A 5,492-nucleotide genomic window follows, 5' to 3' on the forward strand; every position below is an offset into this window, starting at 1 on the left:
TCAAAATAAAATAGCTAAATTATCCAATTCCATTTAGCCTAGTAGAACCCCCTCCCCCGGCTTAGACTCGGCCCAGGCTCTGATGGGTTAATATGAGGGTTTCAGCATAAAATATATTTTATATATATTTTTTACWAACTTTTATTTATTTACTATGTAAATATGCATTTGTTGTCAATGTTTTGGTGTCAAACTGGTGGCAGTTGTGGGGGAAAAAAGTCAATAGTTGGAAGATTTGCAGCGTTAATTGAAAATAATATAATAATAATAAAATAGATGCTTTTTTCATTAATTAGGCTATTTCCTCTTGAACCATATGGTTTAACTACTAGAAAGTCAATGACATTATGTACACAGATATAATAAATGAATCCTATATATTAATATAACGTGTACATTTTACAGTAATTTTACAGTATAAATTACCAAAGTTACAATAGATTGCCATATCATTTTTGTTAATTACCAAAATTACTGGTAGCTTTGGTAAATTATAGATAACTTTGCAATCCTACAGTAGCTGAGACACACGCTGTAAATAACCAAAACCTACATAAAGGAAGATAAACAACCATTTATGGATATTCAGCAAAATAACACAGGTATTGCAACCATGGTGAAGATAGAATGTTATAATTTAGAAAAAGTTAAAATTTTGAAAATATTCCTAAATTTCCCTATTGTAATAACAAATTCAAAAGATATGCAATGCAGGAAAACACGATCATCGAGAACAGGACATTCCATTTGGTCATGGTTCCCTCTTGTGGCCGTTCAAAGAAATTATTTGATTCTAGGTCACAATAACATCAACAAACACTGTGTTTTATCTATATGCTCAAATATTTAGCATAATCTCACAAAAATCATACTCCACCGTAAGCAAACAGAGTTAAGTGGCGAAAGGACCATATAGTGGCGAAAGGACCATATAGGATTGGGCATGATAACTCACCCCACCCATAAAAAGATAAGCCAGTAATCAGGAAGCGAGTTTGCCTGTGTTCCAGTCTGGGGAGAGGAGAGGTGAACGCCCAATGGTTATGTCTGGGACCCTCTGATCCACTTCCTGGTTTGTGAGAGTGGTTTCTCAGAGACCAGACAGCTCCGGCTCCGGCACTTCATTACAGTGTTGAAATGTGCCAGAATTAAATCTTTATGGAGTCTGCGGAGAAGCTGCAAAGAGAGACACCTTCCGCTCCAGTTCATTAGAGTGTGAACCACTCACATTGTTCCTGACTTCCCTTTACACAGAATGGGCACATAAGAAGTAAGAGCGAGAATAAATCATTGTAGTAGTTGGAGCATACTGACAGAACTCTGTGAAGTAGAAATTAAAAGGCATTTTAAAGACAGTAAAAGGTTATAGCCACATAACCTTCTGCGTCATTTTTAGTTTCTATGTATAGWTTTACAGAGGATGATAACAAGATGATAAAATTACTAATATCACATCATGGAAGTCATAGGAAAATGAACATACAGTACAACAATCAGGTGGAAGAAGGGTTCGAGTTGGCAATAATACCGTATTAAAGCAGCTTGATTAGATTAAAAACATGTCAACACTGATGTTGCACAAGGTACTAAAGCATGACTATTAGCATTAGCAACGTAATGTTAAGTCAAAGTGAACATGAACAAGTCTTACTAGCATGACTAGCCATCTCAGAGACAATACTGTAGTTGTTACTAAGGCATAACATTTGGTCAGGACAAACAAACAATATTTCCCAGCAAATAACAACGAAAAAACTCAGTGAAAGTCATGACCATATTTATATCTTAGTACAGTACCTTCATTTCCCCTCAAAAGCTATAAAACAAATTATAGGGGAGAAGAATAAAACAAACAAACTTGGTACATTTCATGACAGTGGCATTCAAGCACAAACTGAGTGATGCTTTTCTCTTTTTCTGTACTCCGTATTGTGGAATTACATTCATAATGTTCTGTATCGTACAGTTTCATTTCCCTTCAAATAATCAAAACAGTTAGATGACAGTTATTGTTTTATTTGGATGCGTGAACGAGTCAATGAATTAATGACTATTACAATCAGTTGCAGAAGGCCACAAACATTAAAATTAGTTATAAAAAGCAAGTGACCTAAACAGTTAAGTTCAATATCACTATCAAAAAACACAAACAATCAATTTTCATTTGTTCGGCAATAGCTCCACCAAGATACAAATAACACAAAGACACTTACAGCATCAAACATAATTTGATGTCATGTTTCACTAAGAAAGTTGTATTTGATTTTGCTTATAACATATCTGCATTATATCTCACAGGGTGATATTACAATACAAAAACAAACATTGCATGTAGGCTATTAGTACCAATACGTTTAGGATACATTCAGATTAATTCTCACACCATTGTTCTGAGTTGAAATAAAATWAAAAAACATAAAGGAAAGAAAATKTAGTATTTAGTTACTATGGGTAAACAATATTCAGATAGTCACATGTCAGTGATGCTAATTTGTGTCTCTGTTGAGGTACTGTCTTAGTGGCAAAATGTTGGAGTCAGACTTCTGAAATATGAAAACTGTAAGACACACATCAAGAGTGAAATAACAACATTTACTCACAGACAATTGGCACATCTCAGTAAGTTGAACCTACAATTTAGAGAAGGACAAAGTAGTTTGAGCGTTATAAACATGCGTATAAACATCACACCAGTGTCTCTGGTAGAGTGTATTGYCTGCTGATAGGAGCTGCCCTATCTGCCGCCTCTCCTTCGGCAACTCTGGGCTGCCTGACACCTTCCCTTCCAGAGGACCAGAGGGGGTCGTAGGGGCCACAGTCTGGGGCCCAGGGCTGCTGCTGCCCTGGGGGGGGCAGTTGTGGATTCTGGGTGGGTCACACACCCAGGCTGGTGGGTGGAAGGGCAGAGGGAAGGTGTGGAGAAGTTCCTCTGAGCGGTCCAGAGTAGGAAGGGGGAGGCCTTCCATCCACCCTGCCGCCAGGCCTGCCTCTGAGGGAGGGACTGGCAGGCTGTCCCATTCCGCACATTAGTGCAATGTCCTCTGGGCTGCAGCCCCCTGGTTGGCCCGGTGGTCGGTGAAGTAATAAAAGGTCTGTACCCTCCAATCTCCGCCCTCTCTTCGTCAGAGGGCTACTGCTGCAGCAAGTCACTGGGGGGTGTGGCCTGCACTCAGGCATACCAATTGAGGTGTAAGATCATCTGACACGCTGTTTGCTGTTGTTACCTTGGTGACCGTCGAGTCCCTCCAATGAGCCACAAGAGCTGCATTCTGAAACGTCGCCATGGGAAACTGGGGGAAACCATGTACACATAATCAAAGTCTTATCYCCACCTAGTGAACATGTAATTTATTCTAGGTTGCAGGGTTTCAAAGAACAAAGAATGAGACATGCTATTCAAAGACAATGAACATACCAGTGATATGATGATCCATAAACCCTTTCCTTAGAGAGGAATGCCAGGCACTCCAGAAATGTTAATCAGGTGTGTCTAATAGAAAAATCTGAAATATTCTTCATATTAAGCAGCAATATACAATACAGTGTATTAGTGGTATTTTCAGAGATGAAATGGCCAACAACTTGATCATTGGGCAGCTCCGTACCTCTCTGATTCAGAGGGGTTGGGTTAAATGTCGGAAGACACATTTCAGCTGAATGCATTCAGTTGTACAACTGACTAGGTATATCCCCCTTTCCCTTTCCTTTTCCCCTTTGCCTGTGGATGGTGAGTGGTACTGTAGCTGTCGCTGGGACAACCTTTGACGTGGGCCACCAGTGTGTACTGCTCGGAGACCTTGAAGAGCCTGTCAGAGAGGGGGCTGCTGTCCCCCTGGTCCTGGGAGAGCAAGTGCTCCGACCGCACTGGAGAGTTGATTTCATAGGGGGACACATCCRCACTGGAGGCCTTGTTGGAGTCACTGGAGCAGCGCCTCTCACTCAGAGAGAAGGGATCCTCAATCATCAGCAGGCCTGGACCACTATTGGAAAGAGGAGAGAGCCATTATGAAGAAGAATCTGCGCCCTAGTTACAAAGTATGCCATAATGTACAGATAAGTAGGGAACATTTGGAGTTCCACATAATAAAACAATTATAATTGATTAGTAAATCATGTATTCAATGTATTAATCTGTATTAATGTTATTAACTTATTTAGTCAGACATTTATAAACAACTTTCAAAGTATTTAATAATGATTTATAAGATCATTCATAAGATGTTTAATATAGGCCTTTATAAACCAAATATTTGTGCGCGGTCTCATCTAAAGTGTGGGCTATTTATACTTTCAAAATACTTTATAAATGTTTGGAGTGACCAGTGTAATTTCTCACAAAAAGGAGCACATGGCATTGGTAGACATTCCAGCAGTACCTGATGCTCCTTAAGGTCTCAAATGGCACCAAGAACATACAGTATCAATGGTTAAACAATAAGCACACAATACAGAGGATGTTTAAAACATTTTATTACAAAACAGTTACACTGTTGTAATAGGTTGATGTATAACTTCAGACACACTCTATGCTGAATACAAACTGTTTTTTTGTCTGAAATGCTAACTTAAGCTTTCTCCGCAGAAAGCTTAAGTTAGCATTTCAGACAAAAAAAACAGTTTGTATTCAGCATAGAGTGTGTCTGAAGTTATACATCAACCTATTACAACAGTGTAACTGTTTTGTAATAAATGTTTTAAACATCCTCTTATTGTGGCTTATTTTAACCATTGATACTGTATGTTCTGGTGCCATTTGAGACCCTAAGGAGCATCAGGTTACTGCTGGAATGTCTACCAATGCCATGTGCTCCTTTTTGTGAGAAATTACACTGGTCACTCCAAACATTTATAAAGTATTTTGAAAGTATAAATAGCCCACACTTTAGATGAGACCGCGCACAAATATTTGGTTTATAAAGGCCATATATAAAACATCTTATGAATGATCTTATAAATCATATTAAATACTTTGAAAGTTGTTTATAAATGGTCTGACTAAATAAGTTAATAACATTAATACAAGATTAATACATTGAATACATGATTTACAATCAATTATAATTGTTTTATTATGTGGAACTCCAAATTCCCTACTTATCTGTACATTATGGCATACTTTGTAACTAGGGCGCAGATTCTTCTTCATAATGGCTCTCTCTCCCTCTTCCAATAGTGGTCCAGGCCTGCTGATGATTGAGGACTCCTTCTCTCTGAGTGAGAGGCGCTGCTCCAGTGACTCCAACAAAGGCTCCAGTGTGGATGTGTCCCCCTATGAAATCAACTCTCCAGTGCGGTCGGAGCACTTGCTCTCCAGGACCAGGGGGACAGCACCCACTCTCTGACAGCTCTTCAAGGCTCCGAGCAGATACACACTGGCCCACGTCAAAGGATTGTCCCAGCGAACAGCTACACAGTACCACTCCACCATCCACAGGCAAAGGGGAGGAAGGAAAGGAGGGATATACCTAGTCAGTATGTACACTGATCTCTCT

General features: G+C 39.3%; 1 pseudogene; it reads right to left on the bottom strand.

The window, feature by feature from the left end:
* Positions 1-1,755: 1,755 nt before the first annotated feature.
* Positions 1,756-5,492, bottom strand: part of LOC111959353 (rho GTPase-activating protein 6-like) — a 70,018-nt pseudogene continuing 66,281 nt past the window's right edge.

This window comes from Salvelinus sp. IW2-2015, linkage group LG36 (genome assembly GCF_002910315.2).
Source record: "Salvelinus sp. IW2-2015 linkage group LG36, ASM291031v2, whole genome shotgun sequence".
Lineage (NCBI taxonomy): Eukaryota > Metazoa > Chordata > Actinopteri > Salmoniformes > Salmonidae > Salvelinus > Salvelinus sp. IW2-2015.